The sequence below is a fragment of the Hippopotamus amphibius genome, chromosome 10 (genome assembly GCF_030028045.1).
Source record: "Hippopotamus amphibius kiboko isolate mHipAmp2 chromosome 10, mHipAmp2.hap2, whole genome shotgun sequence".
Lineage (NCBI taxonomy): Eukaryota > Metazoa > Chordata > Mammalia > Artiodactyla > Hippopotamidae > Hippopotamus > Hippopotamus amphibius.
The window spans coordinates 906,252-919,378 of NC_080195.1; the positions used below are offsets into that span (position 1 = coordinate 906,252).

The 13,127-nt window shown below is 51.4% G+C and overlaps 1 protein-coding gene across 1 annotated transcript in view; it reads left to right on the forward strand.

Moving 5' to 3' along the window:
• DLGAP2 (DLG associated protein 2) overlaps positions 1 to 13,127 on the forward strand; it is a 520,454-nt gene that overhangs the window by 401,459 nt on the left and 105,868 nt on the right. The gene's annotated exons all lie outside the window — the stretch shown is intronic.

A 13,127-nucleotide genomic window follows, 5' to 3' on the forward strand; every position in this document is an offset into this window, starting at 1 on the left:
CCTGGGGAGGCTCCACCTGCTCAGGCTGGCCTGACGGGAGGAAGGGGGCTTCTCCATGGCCAGCGCTGTCCTGGTCCCTGGGCCGCACCCAGCGCAGCCGCCCGCGTCCCCAGGGGACAGCAGAGGAGAGCGCAGTGAGAAGGGCTCACGGCGGCTGTGCAGGCCGAGGGAGCCCCGCCCGCGGGGGCCTCAGAGCTGCGGGGGGCGAGGAGCTGGTTCCCCGGGGCCCCCACCCTCCGGGGAGAGCCCAGCCCTGCTGCCGTCTGCACGCTCGCCCCCTGGAATCTGGCTTGGATTTCTGAGCCCCGCGGTCGAAGAGGAGCATGTGTTGTCAGGGCTCGGGAGGTTCGGTTTTGTTTGTTCTCAGTTAACAGACTCGATGATTTTGAGCAGTTTTAGGTGTATGGAGGTGAGCGGAAAATAGAGTCCCCCTCGTATTAAGTGTTGCGGTGACGTGACACACGTGTGTCGTCACTGTGACTGTCAGCTACACCCATGGCTCACATCAGGGCTCACCCTTGGTGTTGTACGTTCCATAGGTTTTGTCAAATGTACAATGTCATGTGTCCCCAATGACAGGATCACACAGCGTCGTTTCTCTGCCCTGAATAACCCTCTGTGCTCCACCATCATTCCTCCTCCCAACCCTGAAGCCTTAACAACCCCTGAGCTTTTTACTGTCTCCACAGTTTTGCCTTTTCCAGAATGTCATATAGTTGGAATCACACGGGATGCATCTTTTTCACACTGACTTCTTTCACTTAACAATATACATTTACGTTTCCTCCGTGTCTTTTCATGGCTTGAGAGCTCATTTCTCTTTATCACTGAATAACATCCCATTGTCTGGACGGACCAGTTTGTTTATCCATTGACCTGCTGAAGGACATCTGAGACGCTTCTAAGTCTGGGGAATTATGAACAAGGTTCTAGTGAGTAAGGCTGCCCTCGGCTTTTCGTCCGTGGATCATGTTTTTGGTGTCGTGTAAAAACTCATTGTGTAACCCAGGGTCACCTAGACTGTCTTCTATGTTCTCATCCTCTAGGAGTTTTATAGTTTTCATTGAACATTTAGGTCTACAATCTGTTTTCAGTTAATGTTTGTGAAAGGTGTAGGGTCTGTATCCAGATTCTTTTTTCTTTTTGCACATGAAAATCTAGTTATTCCAGCACCATTTATTTGTTGTTGTTGTTGTTGTTGTTGTTCTTTGGGGATATTTTTGGCCATGCCACGTGGCACACAGGATCTTAGTTCCCCAACTAAAGATCGAACCCACGTCCCCTGTGTTAGAAACTCGGAGTCTTAACTACTGGACCACCAGGGAAGTTCCCCAGCACCATTTGTTAAAAAAAAACAAACAAACATATTCTTTCTCCATTGAATTTCCTGTTCTCCTTTGTCAAAGATCAATGACTGTATACATGTGGGTCTATTTCTGGGATCTCTCTTCTGTTCCATTGATCTATTTTGTCTGTTCTTTTGCCAACACTACACTGTCTTGATAAACGTAGCCTGGTAGTGAGTCTTGAGGTCAGACTGCCGGTCCTCTGACTCCTCTCTCCCCATGCAAGGTTGTGTTGGCTATTCCGGGTCTTCTGCTTCTCCTTATAAACTTACTAATTGGCGTGTCATTAACCACAAAATAACCGGATGGGATATTGATTGGGATTGCACTGAGTCTGTAGATCAGGTAGTGGAGAATTGATATCATGGCAATATTGAGTCTTCCAGTATACATAGAATATCTCTTCATTTATTTAGATCTTTTTTGATGTCTTTCATCAACAGCTTGTAGTTTTCCTTATACAGATCTTGTACCTATTTTGTTAGAATTATACATTATTTCTGTTGCTCTTGTCCATATAGATGGTTTTGTGTTTTTAATTTCAAAATCCTGTTGCTTGTTGCTGGTATGTAAGAAAGCAGTTATATGAATATTAATCTTGTGTCCTGCAACCTTGCTGTAATCACTTATTATTTCCAGGAATTTTTTAAGTGATTCTTTGACATTTTCTGCATGGAAAATCATGTCATTTGCAAACAACAGTGGTTTTATTTCTTCCTTCCCAATCTGTGTGCTTTTTATTTCTTTTCTTTTTTTTTTTTTTTTTTGGTCTCGTTCCATTAGCTGAGACTTCTGGTGTGATGTTGAGCAGGTGCTGAGAGAGGTCCTTCTTACCTCGTTCCTGATCTTAGCTGGAAAACGTCTAGTTCCACATCATCAAGCATGGTATTAACTATAGGTTTTTGGACAGTATTCTTTACCAGGTTGAAAAAGTTCCCTTCTATTCATAATTCACGGAGAGTTTTTATCGTAAATGAACATTGGATTTTGTCAAATGCTTTGTTTGCATCTATTGATATGATCATGTGATTTTTCTTCTTTAGCCTATTGATGTGTGGGTTATATAATTGATTTTTTAAGTCTAGTTGATTTACAATATTGTGTTAGTTTCAAGTGTATAGCAAAGTGATCCAGATAGATAGATAGATAGATAGATAGATAGATAGATAGATAGATAGATAACGTATTCTTTTTCAGATTCTTTTCCATTATAAGTTATTAAAAGATATTGAATATAGTTCCCCTGGGCTATACAGGAAATCCTTGTTGCTTATTTATTTTATATATAGTAGTGTGTATCTGTTAATCCCAAACTCCTAACTTATCCCTCCCCAGCCTTTTTCACCTTTGGTAACCATAAATTTGTTTTCTATGTCTGTGAGTCTGTTTCTGTTTTGTAGATTAGTTCACTTGTGTCATTTTTTTTAAATTCCTTTATAAGAGATATCATATGATATTTGTCTTTCTCTGCCTGGCTTACTTCACTTAGTATGACAATCTCTAGGTCCATCCATGTAGCTGTAAATGGCGTTATTTCATTCTTTTTATAGCTGAGTAATATTCCATTGTATATACGTACCACATCTTCTTTATCCGTTCCTCTGTGGATGGGCATTCAGGTGCTTCCATGTCCCGGCTACTGTAAGCAATGCTGCAGGGAACCCTGGGCGCAGGTACCTTCTTGAACTAGAGTTTTCATCTTTTCTGGATACACGCCCAGGAGTGGGATTGCTGAATCATGTGGTAATTCTATTTTTAGTTTTTTAAGGAACCCCTGTAATGTTTTCCATAGTAGCTCTGCCAACTTCCATTCCCACCAGCAGTGTAGGAGGGTTTGTTTTTCTCCACACCCTCTCCAGCATGTGTTGTTTGTAGACTTTTTAATGACGGCCCTTCTGACCGGTGTGAGGTGATACCTCATTGTGGTTTCGATTGGCATTTTTCTAATAGTTTGCAGTGATGAGCGTCTTTTCATGTGCCTATTGGCCACCTTATGTCTCCTCTGGGGAAATATCTATTTAGATCTTCTTAGAAGCTATTTTTCCTGCGGCTTCTCTCAGATATTCTCTGCCTCTGTTTTTCGGTATTTGCATGTGATGTGCTTACGTGTGGACTCTCAGTATTAACCTGGCTTGGTGCTCTCTGAGCTTCAGGGGCCTGTGCTTTGGTGTCTGTCATTAACTGGGGGAAATTCTCAGTGCGCCTTCAGGCACTCTCCTGCCCCTTTTTCTCTCTCCTCCTTCTGGTATTCCCAATAGGAATGTGTTACACCTTTTTAATTCTCCCACAGTTCTTGGGTATTCTGTTCCTCCTCTTAATTAAATCATTTTGTCTAAGCGTTTCGGTGCTGGAAGTTTCTGTTGACATTTCTTCAGGCTTCCGGAGTCTTCGTTTTGCGTCCGTGTTCAGTCTGTTAATGAATCCGTCAAAGGCTTTCTTCATTTCTGCCACAGCGTTTTTGATATCTAGCATTTTCTCTGATTCTTTCTTAGAGTTTCCATCTGTCTGCTTCCATTGCACATTTGTTCTTGTGTTACAGCCACTTTTGCTGTGTGAGCCCTTAGTATATTTTTGTGTGTGTGATTTTGATCTGTTATGTCTTAATAATTACAATAAATCCACAAGACACTTTAACTTTTAAAGACTTCTGGTCACAGGAAAAATGTAAACATCTTAATTTCATATACTTTTTTTCGAAGAAGTATGATAGGGAACTAATAAAAGACTTTGAAACATAAGGTATATTACACTGGGATAAAATTGTATGAGGGAAGTGAATTAGAACTAGGAGTTAAACTTAAGAAAAGGAGTGATGTGAAATTTGTGTGCTAAAGACAAGCTTTCACATTGCCTTTGGTTTTGTAGTGAAGGATGAGTGTCACGTTTAGATTTACTGGGTTTAATTTGAAGATGGATGGGGCAGGGTTCAAACACCAACGTTTACAATATTCTGGAAATTACAGCCTTTGCGATTATATAAACAATGTGAAAAAATTTAGACGTTAAACTGAACACATACCAAGGGGTACAGAGCGTTACAGAATTCTTCTAGGGTGTTGCAAGCAGAGAACTTGGGAGACCACTGCTGAGGAAACATTCAGGTTCTGCTGTGAGGGAGAGGGAAGAAATGGGACAGTGGCTGAAGGGTAAATGCTGGTCAAGAGCGATGATTTAAAGTATGAGATTAAGCATGTTTTGAAGCTGATGGGAGTGGAGGAGGGAGGAAAAATTCTTCTCTAACCCTCTTAGGGTCTCCAGGTGGGCTTCAGAATTAAACTAGCATTAGGACAGATGAGCAAGAGAAAGGCATGCAAGTTTTATTACATTTTTACATATATGAATCATCATTGTTTTAAATCCCTGGTGTGAGAACTGCAACATTCCGGCCGTATCTGCCTCTGGTTCTAATCTCTGCAGCTCTTGAGGCTGTGCTGTCTTTGGTTCGGCTCACCGCCTGCAGTCGAGAGCTGCAGGGGACGTACCTGGTGAGAGGTCTGTGGTGTGAGGCGTCCTGTTTTTCCCTCCGGTAGTTGGGCTCTGCTCCCCGCTTGCCGTAGCTGTAGGTGTCAGAGCCGGAAACTTCGTGTTCTGTTGTTTGGGATTTTTTTCTCCACTTAGGTGAGCCGGGAGGGCTAGGGAGGCCTCCCCCAGGAAGCCGGGCTCCCGCCACCCCGGCACGTGAGCTCTGGTCAGAGTTTCTGCGGAGGGAAGCGCCGCTTAAGCAGAACAGGACACTCCGGTGTGTTTCGGTGTGGCTCCCTCCCCTCCCTCTCCTGGAAGCAGCAGGGGACTTTCCTCAGGTCTTTCCTGGGAGAACCCAGCAGGCTTCTGGAAGTAAAACTCACAAAGGGTGGGGCCCCCAAGGCTGGGTCCCCCGGAATTTTCCCCTCGCAGACGTGTCCCCGCGGAGCCTGCCGCCGTGCCTCGGTGACAGCTCGGCTTCCTCTGCGCCAGCTCCGGCGCTGCCCCGGGAAGCCGCGGGTCCCTGAGCCCACCTGTCTGCGCCTTCAGCTTTGGAAGCAGGGACCTTGGTTCTCCGCTGTGTCTGAGAAGAGGCGTTGACTTTCAGTTTGTTCCGTTTGTTCCTCCTTGTGAGGACGTGAGTGGTGACTTCAAGCTCCGTACCTGCCGGACCAGAAGCCAGAAGCCTAACAAGTGCCGTCTAAGCGCCTGACCACGGTCGCGTGTCCCAGCAGCCGGAGGACACGCACACAGGCCAAGGGCTCGGCGTACAGAGGCGGGGGCGCTGAGGCTGGGGGCTGCGCGAGGACGCTGCCGACAGGAGGGGGGGCGCGAGCCCCGCCAGCGACTTCAACGCCACCATCCCCGCCCGCGGAGGAGCTGGTGTGTAGGCTGAACTGAAGGAGATCGTAGGCAGCCGACACGAGACAGAGAAACCGAGAAACAAGGTGGAGGGTCCTTCTGAGAATAGATGACAAAGGCCTGGCCTGTCTGCAGCGTGTGGATTTCATCCTGGGCAATTTGGAGGCCTTGGGCTGTTTGTTTAAAGAGCAGGGGCAGTGTCGGGCTGAGCTTTGGGAAGAGAGAGCAGTAGGGATGCAGCATGGAGGGGGAGTCAGGGTAGCAGCTGCGGGGGGCCCCGGAAGGCGCTGCTGGAGGGTCGCGTGCAGGCGGGCGGAGGCAGGGCCGTGGGGAAAGGCAGGCCGCTGCACAGAGTGTCACAGGACCGCCGGGGCCATCGACGTGCTCCGGGTCTCACAGCGATGGCCCGCGTGAACGTGACCAGTGCGGTGGGTGTAGAGCACATCCTCACGGAGCTGGTGGTCGTGGGGCACAGTCGCTCACCCTGTCCCTTCCTGACTCCTCCCGTCGTAAAGAACTTTGCTCGCCTGGTGTCTCCGGTGACAGAGAGATTCCTCTTCCCCATGAGACTGTCTGGGTCCCACCGGAGCGACTTGGGTCAGCGGGACCCAGGAGAAGGCCGGCCACATTCCGTCGGTGGGCCTGGGGGCAGGTCAGGAGGGCTCGGACATCGGGGCAGTCATCTCGGGGGCCTTCCTTTGGTTTGGCCAGTAAACAGGCATGCCGCTCACGCCACGTGCCGAGAACACACACCAGTGCCCGCAGGCCTCGGGCTCAGGTTTGGCGCCTGTGATTCGCTGGACACGTGGCCACCGGCAGGCCTCCCGTGCCCTTGGGTGCCCTGGTTTCCTCGTCAGTAGAGGGGCACGGACGCCTCCCGAGCACGGCTGTCGCGAGGACTAAGGTAGCCCGTGTGCGGCAGCCGGCCAGACGTGGCAGCTTAAGGCAGACGCTTCTGTTCTGGCAGAAAGAAGAAAAATGAGCGAGCAGAACGAGGAGGCGGAAGTTACCTGTTTGGGGTAATAATTCAAAAACTTTCAGGTTATATGGCATCAGATGTTTCCCAAACAAATAAATCACGTTAACTAGCAAACAAGAGCCATTTATCTTTTCTGTAGTCTTGTATGAAAAAATGTGATGTCACAAATTTTGGAACAAAAACCAAGGAATAGCGCTGCAGACGGAGAAGGATACAGCTCTCCGTTTTCTCGTCTGTCTTTCACATCAGCCAAAGAGAACAGAGACGGGCAGGGGTGCCGGAAGGATCGTTGTCTGGAGAACGGTCCTCACTTCCAGGCTCTGCCGGACACCAGCAGGGCGACCTTGAAGGAAGACCTCATCGGCCCCCCCTTAGAGTTGGAGGAGAGGCACCGGCCCCTCCCCGGGCTCTCAGGGGACATTGTGACATTAAGACACGATCTTCAGGGAAACGTTCCGAGGGGAACCCGCGGCTCCTGTGCTTTTCCGTCTGTGGGGAGAGCCGGACGCAGCACACGTGCCCAGTTGTAAACAGCGCCTCGTCTCAGAGACCTTTCCTCGTCTCATGACCCAGATGTGGGGACTTGCTGCCCCCGGCCCCACGGGCGGCCCTGGGGCCTCGGACCGTCCTGGGAATTCCACGGCAGATCTGCGCTGGGGCTGTGGAGTCATCGTGCAGAAAATGGGAAGGACATCTGGGTACAGGCCCTGCTCTGCACCGTCCGAGGGCAGATCCCAAACTTTGCTCAGAGCACAGCTGAGGCCTCCAGAGGGCAGGACTCTGCAGCCCCTGAACGCGCGCGGGGCCGCCTGAACGCGCACGGGGCCCCCGTCCGTACTTTGCCTCTGTCGGTTTTGGCAGGAGTGACGCAGGCATCCGAGCGCTCCTGTGCCTCTGCTCTCGCTGATGTAAGACAAGCCCCGGGGGACGCGTCCGTCCCGGCCTCTCTCAGCACTTTGTGAACTTAATAGGGATCCAAAAGAAATCTATTGAAAGAATCGACTGAATAAAACAATTCAGTTTAACAAATTCAGTCGGTGAATTGAATTTGTCTCGCGGCTCAGAAGGAAACCTATCCTCGATCAGGGTCCACGGACGTCGTGACTTCGTTGGAAGAACCGGCAGGTGTGTAAGCACAGGCACCAGCCCCCTGAGGACCCAGTGGTGCCAGAGGTTTCCTCGGGTTTGGGGTTTGGAAAAAAAGGAAGTGGGGCCGTGGGGGCTCGCGAGTACCGCTTCTCACCTTCGGGAGGGGTCACTGGTGCAGCAGGTGTCGTCTGTGCTCTGGAAAGCGGGGTCCTCCCAGCAGAGGGCCGAGCGGGCTGTCCCGGGGGAGCCTCTGCGGGGGTCCTGAGTCGGCCTCGAGTCCCAGAGCTGGGCAGAGCTGGCCTCCACGAGTGACCCGCGGTGTCCTTCCTGGGGCGCCGGGGGCACGCAGGAAGCACATCTCGGGTTCACGCCATTGGGGTCGAGTGGAAGGAACCGGTTCCCCCCAGCTGAGCTTCTGAGAGGGACAGCCGCGTCCGGTGGTTAACTGCTGCACCACAGGGAGGCTGGAACCGGGATGGAGGTGCCGCAGAGCGTCCCTGAGGCCGCTCTCCTGGGCTGCAGACGGCTGTCTCCTCCCGTGGCCGCCCCGCTGTGCGTGTCCTCAGCTCTTCCTACGAGGACGCCCGTCGTCTAGGATCAGGGCCCGCCCCCACCTCCAGATACAGCCACGTCGGGGGGCACAGAGTAGCACCCCTGTGTGTGAATCTGGGGGACACGGGGGATAGAGAGAGAGAAGAGTCCGTGTTTCCTGCGTCTCCTGGCCTTTCCACCCGCGAGGCCGTTTTCTTTCTCACACATGGTAGTAGCCGGACCATCGCCCATCAGGCCTGCTCACAGCGGTGGCCCCAGAGCACCGCCCCCAGTCCCCTCCCCATTCTCCTCCGTCTCCCAGCCCCTCCCCAGGGGAAGCGTCAGGCCGCGACGGAGCCGCAGCCCGGACGCGCGGCGCCACCTCGGTCACCCCGTCCTGGCCGCGTCCCTCCTGCTGCCGGAGGCCGTGTCTGACCGTCCCTCTGTCCCTCTCGCGTTTTTGCCTAGCTCCTTCTTCTCTGAAGGTCTGTGATAATGTCTCCTTTTACCGACTCACTTTTATAACAGTCGACTTCTCAACCCAACAGTCCATTTTTTTTAAGGGAAACCTCCTTTTGTCCCCAAGGAGCCTGTTCAGAGGAGATAAAGCATCATCAACGCCCTTGTACGAGCTCAGGAGGCGGCAGGCGGGGGGCACGCCGACGTGCTGTCGGCGCCCACGTCGGAGGAGCGGGTGAGGACGCAGGCCTCCCCGTGTCTCCAGACGCACGTGCAGCCCGGGCCCCCCGGCTCCGCCCCGCGTGTCCTGTGTGCTCGAAGCCTCGACCGTCAGAGCCCCCGGGGGCTCGAGTCTGACACCTCACCGTCCGGTTCTGTCTCCTTCCAAAGAGGGCCTGAGGGAGCACCACGTAACAACGTCAGGAAGCAGCAGCACCCACGGGGCGCGTGACTCCCACCCGCGCCCGCGGAGCGCCCGGTGCCCCTGCCCAGCGTCAGGGGTGAGCACGGCGGGCGCCGGCCGCCGTGAGGACGGGTTTCGGGCGGTGTAACCGCGGCCGCAGGGGCGGGGCCGGCCGGACCCAGACGCAGCTCCGATGTGTGCGGAGGGGACGCGGTGTAAAGGGCTCCTGAGGGATTTGGGGGGTGGGGGGACTCACTGGAGTCAGGGAGCCACCGTCCCCAAGCCGGGGAGGGGGCCGTCCCGGGGGACCCCGTCTGCTCTGCTGCCTGAGGCTCAGGAAAGGGGCCCCCACAGAGGCCGGGGCGCGGGGGGCAGGTCTTCAGGCGTGGCTGCATCATTTGCTCGGGCGGGCACTTTCAGGGGGGCTGGGGTCTCCCGGGATGAGGCCTTGGGCGGATGGAAGCTCTGTTAGTGTTTGTCCAGGTCTTTACAGGCCGGGTGAGGGATCGGGGAGAAGAGGGGCCTGGCCGGGTCTGGCAAGGAGAGGGGCCTTGTCACGGGCCCTCCCGTCCTGACGGAGCTCATCGTCCGGGGGGCTGACCGGCATTCGCCAGAGGACCACCTGAATCCACGTCGGCGTGCAGTGGCCAGTGGCCCTGGCTGTGGGTGGGGTACCTGCGTCCTTCACGTTCTGTTTCTTTCAAAACCTCCGCACTGACACAGACCCAGAAGACTGCCCCGAGACATCAGGGTGTGTGCTGGGAAGCGAGGCTGGGGGGTCACAGAGGCTGCCCCCATCCAAGGTGGGAGGTGCAGAGAACTGACCCTGGGGGGCGGGGTGGGGCAGGCAGGAGCACGTGCAGAATCCCTGGCGGAGGCGGCCTGCAGGGCGGGGGGCGGGGCGTGTGCAGGGGGCAGGAGCCCGGGGCCCCAGTGGGGGAGGGGCGAGGCCTCCACCAGCCCCCCCCTCCTGCGGCCGGCAGGGACCCCCAGGGTCTGGGCAGGTGCAGCCGCAAGGCAGCCACGAGCACCTCTGGATTCGCGTTTAGAAATAGGAGAAGGAGCCAGGGAAGGGGACAGTGTCACCGAGGAGACGGCAGGATGCAGAGGAAGGCAGGCAGGCAAACGCCCCCATCTCCTGAGGGACCCCCCACAGATAGGTGTCCGCGCTGAGGGGAAAGTAAGAACCTTGTCTCACTGAAAATTTTTTTTTAATTTTATTGACGTGTAGTTGATTTACAATGTTGTGTTATTTTCTGCTGTGCAGCAAAGTGACTCAGTTGTGTGTGTGTGTATATAAAGTCACTCAGTTATATGTGTGTGTATATATATATAAAGTGACTCAGTTATATATGTGTGTGTGTATAAAGTGACTCAGCTGTGTGTGTGTGTGTGTATATATAAAGTGACTCAGCTGTGTGTTTGTGTATATATATAAAGTGACTCAGTTTTGTGTGTGTGTGTGTATATATATAAAGTGACTCAGTTATATGTGTGTGTGTATAAAGTGACTCAGTTTGTGTGTGTGTATATATATAAAGTGACTCAATTATATATGTGTGTGTGTATAAAGTGACTCAGTTATGTGTGTGTGTGTATATATATAAAGTGACTCAGTTATATATGTGTGTGTGTATGAAGTGACTCAGGTGTGTGTGTGTGTGTGTATATATAAAGTGACTCAGTTATATATGTGTGTGTGTATGAAGTGACTCAGGTGTGTGTGTGTGTGTATGAAGTGACTCAGGTGTGTGTGTGTGTGTATATATATAAAGTGACTCAGTTGTGTGTGTGTGTGTGTGTGTGTGTGTGTGTGTGTATGAAGTGACTCAGGTGTGTGTGTGTGTGTGTGTGTGTGTATATATAGTACACTCTTTTCCGTATTCTCCGTCATGGTCTGTCCCGGGATATTGAACGCACTTCCCTGTGCTCGACAGCAGCACCGTGTTGTGTACCCGTCCTGTGTGCACTGCTTTGCCTCTACTCACCCCAGACTCCCGCTCCTTCGCTCCCCGCCCCTGCTTGGCACCCACCAGTCTGTTCTCTAGGCCTGTGAGCCTGTTTCTGTTTCGTAGATACGTTCGTCTGTGCCGTGTCTTGGATTCCGCCCGTAGGCGGTGGCGTGTGGCGTTTGTCTTTCTCTGTCTGGCCTGCTTCGCTTAGTGGGATCTTCTCTAGGCCCATCCGTGTACTTAATCCCATCTCCTTCCTTATTCTCGTCCAGTATTTCTTCAGATGTTCACGTGACGTCACATCCCTGGTTGTGGTCAAATTATGATATTAGGAAATTTGTATCGTTTCCTCCATCTGTAGTCTCAACGGTGGTCAGTGAGATGGACCGCGGGTTTTGGAAGGAAGGTGACAGTTTAGAGACCAGAGTGTTCCTCTAACGCTGAGGTAAATTAACATTTATAAAAAGTACTAATTCCAAAAATATTCACTACCCAAAGAGCGCGCGTCACCGAGAACTGGGGCTGCTGCAACTCAGTTCTGGTGTGATGAGCAGCTGAAAATAACAGAAGCTGATCTTGTACAACGTGAAAAACGTGGCAAATAATCGCACCTTAAACAGACCGCAAACATGTCCGAGAATGGCCCACCCCTCGTAAAGGTTGTTGTGACCATGGTCTCAACGATAGTGGACACAGCGTCCCCTCTGGGAAGGGGCACGTGAGGGCTCGGGGCAGGGGGAATTGTCTCACATGCGAGCCTAGAGAACGGGGGATCCGGTCCATGCGGAACTCAGGAGAAGAGTCCCACTTTGAAGAGCATCTTTGGACCCCAAATATAATTGGTTAGGTACAACAATTCTATTTGTTTTCTAACACTCTTCAACTTGAAATTTCTTTTGTGTCTAACAAATGTTGAGAAACCACAAATCCCCCCCAAAAGTGTTCTATTACCTTGCTTTGCCCTCAGTATGCTGAAAGATTTTTTTTTTACCTTCTTAAACTTTATCTTTAGAAGTAACTTAAATTCCCTTCCCCCTGCAAAAAAAGTGCGGCAGTTAATTAAAATTAAGTACGGCAACCCTTTCAACACTGAGATGACTAGAGAGCTGTGTGTGTGTGTGTGTGTGTGTGTGTGTGTGTGTACTCGTGTTCTTGACTTGGGACCAATTTCACAAAAGGTGACCGTGAGATGAGACTGTCCTTCTGCCCTGGTTCTGTTATTTATCGAGGACAAAGCTCCAGGTGCCACAGCCTGGTAAATGCATCTATGCTTCCAAAGGATATTTTATTCATGTGGTTTGGTGGCCTTTCATTGTCAATGAGGTTACAGTTTTTTGCTAGTAATTTGTATTTTGTATCTGTGAAATTATTTTCATTTTATCTGCTAGTTTTTTTCAAGGAAATACTTTTCTTATCTTCGCGATTTCTTTAAACGTTGAGGATGTTGGGCTTAGGGCTATTTCTTTCCTTTTTTAGTATGTTAATATTCTCTAAGAATTGTTATATTTTAATATCCTCTGAGAAGTGGGGAGACGTTTGTCAGTTATCAGCTCTCAGTTATAAGATGACCACGTTCGGGGGACGTAACGCACAGCGTGGCGACTGCCATCCGCCTCACTGGACTGTGCACTTGGAGTTGTCCCCACCGTAAGGACAACAACCGTGGTGGTTATAGACGTGGGGGAAGATGTGCTCACTCAGCTCCGTGTGGTGAACGCTTCCCGACACGCACGTGTGTCCAGTCGTCACCCTGCACCCCTCAGACGTGCATGGTGTTACGTGTCAGTTATGCGCCAGTGAAGCTGGAAATGTGTGTTCTCTAAGGGGACGCGGAAGAGGGTGTTCTCTTGTGACTGAAATTGCATTTTTCTGACCGACTCTTGTGTCTCTAGCATACAGGTAACCGAATTGTGTGTTTCTCTCTGCAAATCAAGCTGTAGCTAAGGCAGGAGGTCCCAGTGGGCAGAAGTCCCACTCCTGGCCCCATCACTGTTCCCACCCTCATTTCTCTTGCTTCACATTTAAATTCTTAAAATGTACTTCAC